Raw genomic sequence first — 13,637 nt, 5'->3', positions numbered from 1 at the left:
GCATACAGCACACACTCCTGTGTCCTGCAGCACACACTCCTGTGTCCTGCAGCATACAGCCCTGTGTCCTGCAGCACACACTCCTGTGTCCTGCAGCACACAGCCCTGTGTCCTGCAGCACACACTCCTGTGTCCTGCAGCACACACTCCTGTGTCCTGCAGCACACAGTCCTGTGTCCTGCAGCACACAGCCCTGTGTCCTGCAGCACACACTCCTGTGTCCTGCAGCACACAGCCCTGTGTCCTGCAGCACACACTCCTGTGTCCTGCAGCACACACTCCTGTGTCCTGCAGCACACAGCCCTGTGTCCTGCAGCACACATCACACACTCCTGTGTCCTGCAGCACACAGCCCTGTGTCCTGCAGCACACAGCACACACTCCTGTGTCCTGCAGCATACAGCACACACTCCTGTGTCCTGCAGCACACACTCCTGTGTCCTGCAGCACACAGCACACACTCCTGTGTCCTGCAGCATACAGCCCTGTGTCCTGCACCATACAGCCCTGCAGCATACAGCACACACTCCTGTGTCCTGCAGCACACAGCACACACTCCTGTGTCCTGCAGCATACAGCACACACTCCTGTGTCCTGCAGCACACACTCCTGTGTCCTGCAGCACACACTCCTGTGTCCTGCAGCACACACTCCTGTGTCCTGCAGCACACACTCCTGTGTCCTGCAGCACACTGCCCTGCAGCACACACTCCAGCAATACACAACTCTGCATCACACAATCCAGCATCACACAAACCTGCCCTGCAGCACACAGCCCTGCCCTGCATCACACAGCCCTGCCTTGCATCACACAGCCCTGCCTTGCATCACGCAGCCCTGCCTTGCAGCACACAGCCCTGCCCTGCATCACACAGCCCTGCCCTGCATCACACAGCCCTGCCCTGCATCACACAGCCCTGCCCTGCATCACACAGCCCTGCCTTGCAGCACACAGCCCTGCCTTGTATCACACAGCCCTGCCCTGCATCACACAGCCCTGCCCTGCAGCACACAGCCCTGCCTTGCAGCACACAGCCCTGCCTTGCAGCACACAGCCCTGCACAGTCTAAGTACGCAGACACGCGTAGTGGAGATGGCTCGGCACACGCCGCATCTCTCAGAGACGGGAGAGGCGTGGAGGAGAGGCGTTAGAGAGTTGGGGAGAGCTGTGTGGAGACCTGGTGGATCGAAAGAGGGAGCGACCACGTGTTGAGAGAGCTGGGGAGAGAGTTGGGGAGAGCTGTGTGGAGACCTGGTGGATCGAAAGAGGGAGCGACCACGTGTTGAGAGAGCTGGGGAGAGAGTTGGGGAGAGCTGTGTGGAGACCTGGTGGATCGAAAGAGGGAGCGACCACGTGTTGAGAGAGCTGGGAAGAGAGTTGGGGAGAGCTGTGTGGAGACCTGGTGGAGAGAGAGAGATAGAGAGAGGAGCGACCACGTGGTGAGAGAGCTGGGGAGAGAGATGGGGAGAGCTGTATGGAGCCCTGGTGGAGAGAGAGAGAGCGACCACGTGGTGAGAGAGATTCGGGCCTCGGATCTCGGGGCTGCTGGCAGGGAAGCCTTCCTCCGACACGTGGTAAAGTTGGTTGCGGAGTTCGGTAAACTCGGTCGAGAGTCGCAACCAACACCGCCCCGACTTCTCAAGAACAGATGTCACGTGAAGCAGGCGAGTTGTGAATCTTACCACACACATTGTGACCATGAATGGAATACCCTGTGTATGCGCGTACAATATTTAGGAGTTTACAGTAACCGCAGCCTGTTTTGGAGGGTTTATTTCATCCCAGTGTAGGAGACGCATTTAAAGCATTTCGGTTCGGTTATGGGGGGGTTAGTTAAAACCTGCATACAACAGGTTGTTTGGGTTAAATCGCGTAAATATAAATGTGTCGTTAAACCCGCCACCACCCGACACAGCCAAAGCAAGGGTTGTCAATTTGTTACTAGTACAGCACACCGGTGCAGTGTCGGACTAAGCTCGTGCGGGACCTATAGCATCTGTTATAAAGGGGCCCGAAATAAAATAAAAACACAAATTTTTAACTTGCATAGTAAAGTAATTGTATTTTTCCATTGGCTATACAGCCAGTTGAAGGCGGTATAATACTATAGTAATAGAGCAAGTGCAGACTCACTGAACCGGAATTGATAGCTTGAAAGCGTTTAGCGCGGGGCCCTTGAAAGTGCGGGACCCGTAGCTGCTGCACGTGCAGCAGCAGCTGCTACTGCTGCTACTTCAGCAGCAGTAGCAGCAGTAGCAGCTGCACTTGCACCACCTGCAGCTGCACGTGCAGCAGCTGCTGCACGTGCAGCTGCAGATGGTGCAAGTGCAGCTGCAGATGCTGCTATGCTGCTGCAGTAGCAGCAGTAGCAGCTGCTGCTGCACGTACAGCAGCCACTGCACGTGCAGCTGCTGCTACTTGTGTGACTGAGATAATCCGGCACTGCACCGGTGCGTTGGAGAGCAAAGCCACAGCATTTACAATCTGAGTAAATGTTGTGGCTTTGATCTGGCCTGCCGCCTGATGATGCCGGTTGTAATTACTGGCGAAACGCCGTACTACTCAGATTGTGAATGTTGTGGATTTGCTCTCCAACACACCGGTGGGCTGAAGTAGTAAACTAATTGGCGCGTTCTTAACGTGGCAAACCCCTTCGTGGCTGTGTCGGGTGGTGGAGGGGTACGACACAAACTTACGCGATCTAACTCAAATAAATCTCTGGTTTGGATGATGTTGTTCGCGAAAGCCTCCTGCGTGTTAAATGGCACAACACTTATTTACCGTTTGGTGTTTGGCTCGTTTCGACTTTCTCATTGCCTCTGTCATCTTCATCATCAGACACGTGTCATCATCAGACACGTGTCATCATCAGACACGAGTCATCATAAGACGTGTGTCATCATCAGACACGTGTCATCATCAGACGTGTGTCATCATCAGACGTGTGTCATCATCAGACATGTGTCATCATCAGACGTGTGTCATCATCAGACGTGTGTCATCATCTGACACGTGTCATCATCAGACGTGTGTCATCATCAGACGTGTGTCATCATCAGACATGTGTCATCATCAGACACGAGTCATCATCAGACACGTGTCATCATCAGACGTGTGTCATCATCAGACGTGTGTCATCATCAGACACGTGTCATCATCAGACACGTGTCATCATCAGACACGAGTCATCATCAGACGTGTGTCATCATCAGACACGTGTCATCATCAGACACGAGTCATCGTCAGACACGTGTCATCATCAGACACGTGTCATCATCAGACACGTGTCATCATCAGACACGTGTCATCATCAGACGTGTGTCATCATCAGACACGTGTCATCATCAGACGTGTGTCATCATCAGACGTGTATCATCATCAGACACGTGTCATCATCAGACACGAGTCATCATCAGACACGTGTCATCATCAGACATGTGTCGATCCACTGCTGGACAATGTAAAGTTGACACATGCCAAGAAGATTCCCTTCATAGACTAGCTAGCTGCCAAGTGCTGTTAGCGAGCAGCACCTTTGAAGGCCGGCACGGCACACGAGGGGGTGGGTGGCCAGCACCACGCCCGGCCGCCTTTGTCTCCCCAGCCGCGATTGTTTACACACCGCACCAGGCACTCATTTGAGGCTGAGTCAACCTAGGGGATGGCCAAGACCGGTTCAAATAATAAGCCACCGGCGTCGGCCGTGAGTGGGAATCAAGCTCTGTTCGCCGGGTTCAGGTGAAGACACGCAGCACGTGACTCGAATCCGCACGTCACATCACTCAACACATCACTCAGCACCTCACTCAACACCTCACTCAACACCTCACTCAACACCTCACTCAGCACCTCACTCAACACCTCACTCAACACCTCACTCAGCACCTCCCTCAGCACCTCACTCAACACCTCACTCAGCATCTCACTTAACACCTCACTCAACACCTCACTCAGCACCTCACTCAGCACCTCACTCAGCACCTCACTCAACATCTCAACACCTCACTCAGCACCTCACTCAACACCTCACTCAGCACCTCACTCAACACCTCACTCAGCACCTCACTCAACACCTCACTCAGCACCTCACTCAGCACCTCACTCAACACCTCACTCAACACCTCACTCAGCACCTCACTCAACACCTCACTCAACACCTCACTCAGCACCTCACTCAACACCTCACTCAACATCTCACTCAACATCTCACTCAGCACCTCACTCAACACCTCACTCAACATCTCACTCAACACCTCACTCAGCACCTCACTCAACACCTCACTCAGCACCTCACTCAGCACCTCACTCAGCACCTCACTCAACATCTCACTCAACACCTCACTCAGCACCTCACTCAACACCTCACTCAGCACCTCACTCAACACCTCACTCAGCACCTCACTCAACACCTCACTCAGCACCTCACTCAGCACCTCACTCAACACCTCACTCAACACCTCACTCAGCACCTCACTCAACACCTCACTCAACACCTCACTCAGCACCTCACTCAACACCTCACTCAACATCTCACTCAACATCTCACTCAGCACCTCACTCAACACCTCACTCAACAACTCACTCAACACCTCACTCAGCACCTCACTCAACACCTCACTCAGCACCTCACTCAGCACCTCACTCAACACCTCACTCAACACCTCACTCAACACCTCACTCAGCGCCTCACTCCACACCTGGTGGAGAAGACCTGAAGCTTTGTGCGGATCGACAGATCAGGTCGTTTCCACACAGCGTTACGTAAACGATGATAAGATAATGTCGCTTGACTGATTTGGAGTGAGGCCTCTGCTGGTAAACCGGAGCCGGTCATGAGCACACTGCACAGGTATGGGAAACTCTCCACTCTCTCCACAACTGCCCATCATCAATTGGGAGTTGTGGGGGTGGAGTGTCCGATGGTACAAAATACCCAGGCAGGTGCTTAATTTTGGTGTCGCTGATGGTAAGTCCCCACCTCTTAGTGGCAAGCTCCAGGTTCAGCAGCAGTGCCTCCAACTTCTCCTCTGAGTGAGTAGCAATTACCAGATTGTCCCCATACATAACATAGTTGAGCAATAGGGAGCCATCCCTTGACCGCACCCGGGCATCGATCAGCCTCGCATTGTATCTGTACCAGATGGAAATTCCTCCGGTACAGCTATTGAAGGCTTCCCGAACTCTGTGGTCGAATTAGATGTTAAATAATGTGGGAGCCGGAGGACATCCCTGTCGCACCCCAAGGTGTACAGGGAAAGGCTTCGACTCCCGGCCACGTTTTACCCGGGCCCACTCACCATCATGAAGGTCCTTAATGATCGTGAGCAGAGTGTCAGGGACTCGGAAAGCACGAAGGACAACCCAGAGCCTAGGCCTACTGGATGGTATCATAGGCCTTTACCAGGTCAATAAAGCAGAGATGTAGGTCTTGTTGGAATTCCCTACACCTCTGCTGTATTAGACGGACATAAAATATGGCATCTGTGCAGGACCGCCCTTTCCTGAAACTGCATTGGGGCTCCGCAAGCCTCTCCTCGGCGTGCCTGGTAAGGCAATGTTGAATAATCCTTGCCAGGACCTTTCCCTGCACACTGAGGAGTGAGATGTCCCTGTAGTTGTTACAGTCTGTGCGGTCCCCCTTCTTAAAGAGGGGGACCACCAGGGCATCCTTCCAATCCTGCAGAACCCATCCAGTGGTCCAGACTGTGTTATGATATCATGTAGGGCAGTCTGTGCATAAACACCACCGTCAGCATTCCACTTGGGAGATCTCTGCCCAGTGCCTTTCCTGGTCTCAGGCTCTGGATCGCCTTCAGTACTTCCTCAACAGATGACACCTCAGCCAGCTACTCACAGGGGGTGACTTCTTCCAATATTTGAGGCACCGCAGCCTCGGCAGGGTCATCCCCACTTTGTCCCACGTTGTTTCCCTGGCTGAGGGATTTCCCCTCCCCAGGACCTCACATAAATGCTCAGCAAATCTGCAAACCTGTTCCTGGGGGTCGGAAATTGGATCACCGTTCTTTCCCCTAATGATGGTAATAGGTGTGGTGCTGCAGGCTACCTTTTTGATGGAATTAAAGAGCGATTTGTGATCGCAGCCCATTGAGGCAGGCTCCATCTCCTCAAGAACCCGTGACCACCACTCATCCTTGCAGTGCCTCACGGCTCTCTGAACCTCCGAGCAAAGGCTGCAGTAAGCCTCCCCATTCTCCGACGTGTGATGTTGTAGCCGATGAGAGTGGGCCTGTTGCTTTTTCTCAGTCCGCTTGAACACCTCCTCTGTCAGTCAGGTTTGGGAAGGTCTGGACCGTGTACCCAAAGCAGCCATTGTAGCTGCATGAGCCACAGTCCTAAACCTTGCCCATTTCCCCTCGACATCAGGAGGAGTGGGGGACGATGCCAACCCCAGCCGCAAGCGATGATGAAATATTCACTTGCAACTTTCATCAGCTAGCTGAGACCATGCCACTAAGGGTTTGAATGAGGTCCTGGGTGTACACCCACCACCGGAGTGGAAGAATGGCAGGCGCATCTTACAGATGACAAGTCGATGGTCAGTGGGCAGATCAGCTCCACGGTAGGTCCTGGTGTCAAGGACATGGGCCCGCATCCGCTGTTCCGTCACTGTGAAGTCCAGCAGATGTTCTTGCTTGGACCCGGCATGCATCCATGAGGTTCTGTGGATGCGCCGATGCCGGAACGGCGTGTTGGTAATTACAAGCCCATGGGCTGCACAAACATCTAGCAGCCTCCTGCCGTTGTTATTGAGCTGATCTGGCCCATGCCTTCCAATCACTCCAGACCAGGTGCCAGCATCATGACCAACTCGGGCATTGAAGTCACCCAACAAGATGACTCTATCCCGAGGGGCCACTTTAGCTAGCACCTGTGACAGGAGGTCATAGAAGGCATCTGACTCATTGGCCTTGTCTGCATCCCTCCACGGATGTTCGTCTTCAGTGGGGGCATAAGTAATCACGACCACCACTCCTCACCGCCACGCTCCCACGCCCCCTTCATTACTTTGTTAAGAAGAAGAGCCACTCCCTGTTGTTTGGCAGTCTCCTGCCCCGAGAAGAGGACTGTCCACCCCTCATGGTGGCAGGAGCCAGAACCGGTCCACCAGACCTCCTGAATACCACAGAGATCCAGGCGGTACCGGTCCAGCTCTTGACAGAGGAGTGGCAGCCTCTCCTCCGCAGTCAGCGTTCGAACATTCCACGTGGCCACACGTCGTGGTTTTTTGTTGTTTCTGGAGGAGCCCCGATGGTAAAGATTCAATCTCCTGGCTCCGCCAAATGGGGTTTGGCCAGGAGACGTCATAGATGTCTGTCCCGCCAGGGCCTCTGGCACAAGCTTATTAATTACAATTTTCCGTCGTGGTTTTGTGGTAATTAATTGAAGGTGGAGGGGTCACCAGCCCCTCGCACCCGTCCATTTGGCCGTTGTGGTGGTTACCAACGCCATGAGGGGAAAGGCCAATTTAAATTGGTCCTACCCCCATGGCACTGCCCACCACAGCGTTGCCGCCCGGCACCTCACTCAGCACCTCACTCAACACCTCACTCATCACCTCACTCAGCACCTCACTCAGCACCTCACTCAGCACCTCACTCAACACCTCACTCGGCACCTCACTCAGCACCTCACTCAACACCTCACTCAGCACCTCACTCAGCACCTCACTCAGCACCTCACTCGGCACCTCACTCGGCACCTCACTCGGCACCTCACTCAACACCTCACTCAACACCTCACTCAGCACCTCAGTCAACACCTCACTCAGCACCTCACTCGGCACCTCACTCGGCACCTCACTCGGCACCTCACTCGGCACCTCACTCAACACCTCACTCAACACCTCACTCAGCACCTCACTCAGCACCTCACTCAACACCTCACTCGGCACCTCACTCGGCACCTCACTCGGTACCTCACTCTACACCTCACTCAACACCTCACTCAGCACCTCAGTCAACACCTCGCTCAGCACCTCACTCAGCACCTCACTCAGCACCTCACTCAACACCTCACTCAGCACCTCACTCAATACCTCACTCAACACCTCACTCAACACCTCACTCAACACCTCACTCAGCACCTGACTCAACACCTCACTCAACACCTCACTCAACACCTCACTCAACATCTCACTCAACATCTCACTAGGCACCTCACTCGGCACCTCACTCGGCACCTCACTCGGCACCTCACTCGGCACCTCACTCGGCACCTCACTCGGCACCTCACTCAACACCTCACTCAACATTCATTTCACTCAACACCTCGCTCAACACCTCACTCAATTTGCATTCACGATTGACAGACTCCTAGACGAACAAAGAGACTCATAGACACACACAGTGACCCATAGAACGCTCACAGACCCACAGACACGCTCACAGACATGCTCACAGACCCACAGACACGCTCACAGACCCACAGACACGCTCACAGACCCACAGACACGCTCACAGACCCACAGACACGCTCACAGACCCACAGCCACGTTCACAGACACACAGACACGCTCAGAGACCCACAGACATGCACAAAGACCCATAGACACGCTCAGAGACCCACAGACATGCACACAGACCCATAGACACGCTCAGAGACCGCACATGCAGCGTAATTCTTGCTCCTCCCCATCCTCAGATCTAATGGGGATGGGGGGAATCATCTGTGAGTTCCTCCCAGCCCTGGTGTACTTAACATTTGCCACGAATATAAAACAAAAGGCACGTGGAGAGACGGATAAGTGAATGAGACAGTCCGCTTATCCATTTTGTTATTCATATTTAGGACCTCATAATCGTCCTTACCTGTAACATCATCAGCAGTTCACCAGTGTTGGTTCAAGCGAGACTGACGTTTGGTGGCGAGACACTGAGCATCGAAACCGGTCCCAGGGTTTTGCCTGCCTCGAATCAATGCCGCCGAAGTCATTGCACCCCCACCACCACTCCTACCATCACCACCACCACTCTCACCACCACTTACACCACCACTCTCACCACCACTTCCACCACCACCACTCCCACCACTACTCTCACCACCACTTCCACCACCACTCCCACCACCACTCTCACCACCACTTCCACCACTTACACCACCACTCCTACCACTACTCTCACCACCACTTCCACCACTTCCGCCACCACTCCCACCGCTACTCTCACCACCACTTACACCACCACCACTCCCACCACTACTCTCACCACCACTTCCACCACTACTCTCACCACTACTCCCACCACCACTCTCACCACCACTTCCACCATCACCACTACCACCACTCCCACCACTACTCTCACCACTACTCTCACCACCACTCCCACCACCACTCTCACCACCACTTCCACCACTTACACCACCACTCCTACCACTACTCTCACCACCACTTCCACCACTTCCACCACCACTCCCACCACTACTCTCACCACCACTTCCACCACCACCACTCCCACCACTACTCTCACCACCACTTCCACCACTACTCTCAGCACTACTCCCACCACCACTCTCACCACCACTTCCACCATCACCACTACCACCACTCCCACCACTACTCTCACCACTACTCTCACCACCACTCCCACCACCACTCTCACCACCACTTCCACCACTTACACCACCACTCCTACCACTACTCTCACCACCACTTCCACCACTTCCACCACCACTCCCACCACTACTCTCACCACCACTCCCACCACCACTCTCACCACCACTTCCACCACCACCACTCCCACCACTACTCTCACCACCACTTCCACCACTTCCACCACCACTCCTACCACTACTCTCACCACCAATTCCACCACCACTACTCCTACCACTACTCTCACCACCACTTCCACCACCACTACTCCTACCACTACTCTCACCACCACTTCCACCACTTCAACCACCACTCCTACCACTACTCTCACCACCACTTCCACCACCACCACTCCTACCACTACTCTCACCCCCACTTCCACCACTCCCACCACTACTCTCACCACTACTCTCACCACCACTTCCACCACTTCCACCACCACTCCCACCACTACTCTCACCACCACTTCCACCACCACTTCAACCACCACTCCTACCACTACTCTCACCACCACTTCCACCACCACCACCACCACTCCTACCACTACTCTCACCACCAATTCCACCACCACTACTCCTACCACTACTCTCACCACCACTTCCACCACCACTACTCCTACCACTACTCTCACCACCACTTCCACCACTTCAACCACCACTCCTACCACTACTCTCACCACCACTTCCACCACCACCACTCCTACCACTACTCTCACCACCACTTCCACCACTCCCACCACTACTCTCACCACTACTCTCACCACCACTTCCACCACTTCCACCACCACTCCCACCACTACTCTCACCACCACTTCCACCACCACTTCCACCACCACCACTCCCACCACTACTCTCACCACCACTTCCACCACCACCACCACTTCCACCACCACCACTTCCACCACCACCACGAGGCCGCGCGGCCCCTTGCGGGTTGCGGAAGACATTCTTGGACTTTCGTCACGTGACAGAGACGGACGCGTGGAGGAGACTTTTCAGCATTCGCTCGCAATGCCGTGGCCCACGGTCGGCGTTCGCGTTCGTGTCGAGCGGTGGTCAGTGCACTGCACGACTAAACCAGCCACCCGGGTTCGATTCCCGCGCGCACCATCAACATGGGTGGCGAATATCTCAACCGGTCGTGGGCCTCCTCTGGGTCGACTTGGCCTGTAAAAATCAGCGCTGGGGAGACAAAGGCGGCCGGGCGTGATGTTGAACCACCCCCCCCCCCCCCTCGGTGTGCCGCGTCGGCCATGTACGTACGCAGAACTTCTTTAGCACCGTACGCAAGCCCACCGTGCCAATCGGAGGTGCCTTCACAGGTGCTCGCTCACAGCACTTGCCCCAAAGGTCTGTTGAGGCTATACGGGGGTGTGGGAGGGATATTTGTCTTTATGATTCAACTCCTGTAGCGATGACATCGTTGTGTTGTTGTTGTTGTTTTAAAAGCCAGGGCACCACAGCCACCGTTGAAGAAACGTTAAACGGATGTTAAAATGTTAAAAGTTACAATGTTGGGATCCGCTCGTGTCCGGAGCACGTTCTGCCCGACCTCTCTCGGGGGCGGGGGCTCAGCCCCAATTTAACCCCCCCCCGCCACCCCCCATGTCACGGGGCTGCGCGATTCACACATGAGAGGAGTCGCCACTCCACGTTACGAGGACGAGTCACGCCACATTCCCAATGGGGCGTTTCGCTCGCACGGCAAAGCAACTCCTTGGGTTCGTCGTGAGCCATTCTTGTTGCCTGCTGCTGCCTGCTGCTGCTGCCTGCTGCTGCTGCCTCCTGCTGCTGCCTGCTGCTGCTGCCTCCTGCTGCTGCCTGCTGCTGCCTCCTGCTGCTGCTGCCTGCTGCTGCTGCCTCCTGCTGCTGCCTGCCTGCTGCTGCTGCCTCCTGCTGCTGCTGCTGCTGCTTCCTGCTGCCTGCTGCTACCTGCTGCTGCCTGCTGCTGCCTCCTGCTGCTGCTGCCTTCTGCTGCTGCTGCCTCCTGCTGCCTGCCTGCTGCTGCTGCTGCTTCCTGCTGCCTGCTGCTGCCTGCTGCTGCTGCTGCCTGCTGCTGCCTCCTGCTGCTGCCTGCTGCTGCCTCCTGCTGCTGATGCCTGCTGCTGCCTCCTGCTGCTGCCTGCCTGCTGCTGCTGCCTCCTGCTGCTGCCTGCTGCTGCTGCTTCCTGCTGCCTGCTGCTGCCTGCTGCTGCCTGCTGCTGCCTCCTGCTGCTGCTGCCTCCTGCTGCTGCTGCCTCCTGCTGCCTGCCTGTTGCTGCTGCTTCCTGCTGCCTGCTGCTGCCTGCTGCTGCCTGCTGCTGCCTCCTGCTGCTGCCTCCTGCTGCTGCTGCCTGCTGCTGCTGCTGCCTGCTGCTGCCTGCTGCTGCTGCCTGCTCCCTCCTGCTGCTGCTGCCTCCTGCTGCTGCTGCTGCCTGCTGCTGCTGCCTGCTGCTGCCTGCTGCTGCCTCCTGCTGCTGCCTGCTGCTGCCTCCTGCTGCTGCTGCCTGCTGCTGCTGCTGCCTGCTGCTGCCTCCTGCTGCTGCTGCTGCCTGCTGCTGCCTCCTGCTGCTGCTGCTGCCTGCTGCTGCTGCCTGCTGCTGCCTCCTGCTGCTGCTGCTGCCTGCTGCTGCTGCCTGCTGCTGCCTCCTGCTGCTGCTGCTGCCTGCTGCTGCCTGCTGCTGCTGCCTCCTGCTGCTGCTGCTGCCTGCTGCTGCTGCCTGCTGCTGCTGCTGCCTGCTGCTGCCTGTTGCTGCTGCCTGCTGCTGCTGCCTCCTGCTGCTGCTGCCTGCTGCTGCTGCCTCCTGCTGCTGCTGCTGCCTGCTGCTGCTGCGTCTATTCCGGGCTCCGCTGGCCGCCGGGGCTGCGCGGGTGGTAGTGGGGGGGGGGCCTCTGTGTGTGGGTGGGTGGGTGGCGAGTGGTGGGTGGGGGGAGGGGTATATATGCTTGGTGGTGGTGGGGGTTTAAAGGCGTGCGGCGAGGACGCGAGGCAGCGGAGCTGTCTGGATCGCGGCGCCACGCGGTAGGGGAGAGATCGCGCCGCATTACACTCACGTGGGGTGTCTGGGTGAGTGTGTGTGGGGGTGTCTGGGTGAGTGTGTGTGGGGGGGTGTCTGGGTGAGTGTGTGTGGGGGTGTCTGGGTGAGTGTGTGTGGAGTGTGTCTGGGTGAGTGTGTGTGTGGGGGGTGTCTGGGTGAGTGTGTGTGTGGGGGTGTCTGGGTGAGTGTGTGTGGGGGTGTCTGGGTGAGTGTGTGTGGGGGTGTCTGGGTGAGTGTGTGTGGGGGTGTCTGGGTGAGTGTGTGTGGAGTGTGTCTGGGTGAGTGTGTGTGTGGGGGGTGTCTGGGTGAGTGTGTGTGGGGGGGTGTCTGGGTGAGTGTGTGTGGGTGGTGTCTGGGTGAGTGTGTGTGGGGGTGTCTGGGTGAGTGTGTGTGGGGGGGTGTCTGGGTGAGTGTGTGTGGGGGGGTGTCTGGGTGAGTGTGTGGGGAGGGGGTGTCTGGGTGAGTGTGTGTGGGGTGTGTCTGGGTGAGTGTGTGTGGGGGGTGTCTGGGTGAGTGTGTGTGGGGGGGTGTCTGGGTGAGTGTGTGGGGGGTGTCTGGGTGAGTGTGTGGGGGGTGTCTGGGTGAGTGTGTGTGGGGGTGTCTGGGTGAGTGTGTGTGGGGGTGTCTGGGTGAGTGTGTGGGGGGTGTCTGGGTGAGTGTGTGTGGGGGGTGTCTGGGTGAGTGTGTGTGGGGGGGTGTCTGGGTGAGTGTGTGTGTGGGGGGTGTCTGGGTGAGTGTGTGTGGGGGGGTGTCTGGGTGAGTGTGTGTGGGGTGTGTCTGGGTGAGTGTGTGTGGGGTGTGTCTGGGTGAGTGTGTGTGGGGGGTGTCTGGGTGAATGTGTGTGGGGGGTGTCTGGGTGAGTGTGTGGGGGGGTGGGTGGAGGTAGTGGTGGAGGTAGTGGTGGAGGTGGAGGTGGTGGTGGAGGTGGTGGTGGTGGTGGTGGAGGAGGTGGTGGTGGAGGTGGTGCTGGAGGTGGTGGAGGTAGAGGTGGTGGTGGTGGAGGTGGTGGTGGA

General features: G+C 56.5%; 1 protein-coding gene across 2 annotated transcripts in view; it reads left to right on the top strand.

The window, feature by feature from the left end:
- The first annotated feature begins 12,564 nt into the window (after positions 1–12,564).
- LOC116947147 (spectrin beta chain, non-erythrocytic 1-like) overlaps positions 12,565–13,637 on the top strand; it is a 175,982-nt gene continuing 174,909 nt past the window's right edge. The window contains exon 1 of one of the 2 annotated variants that reach the window (XM_032962583.2): positions 12,565–12,608. The gene's annotated coding sequence lies outside the window, so the exon portion shown is untranslated. The remainder of the gene's footprint in view (positions 12,609–13,637) is intronic. The other variant, XM_076070404.1, reaches the window with a different exon arrangement.

This window comes from Petromyzon marinus, chromosome 29, assembly GCF_048934315.1.
Source record: "Petromyzon marinus isolate PM22_M1 ecotype Great Lakes invasive population chromosome 29, UKy_Petmar_22M1.pri1.0, whole genome shotgun sequence".
Lineage (NCBI taxonomy): Eukaryota > Metazoa > Chordata > Hyperoartia > Petromyzontiformes > Petromyzontidae > Petromyzon > Petromyzon marinus.
The sequence above is the reverse complement of the archived record's forward strand: the minus strand, read 5'-3'. Positions and strand labels throughout refer to the sequence as shown.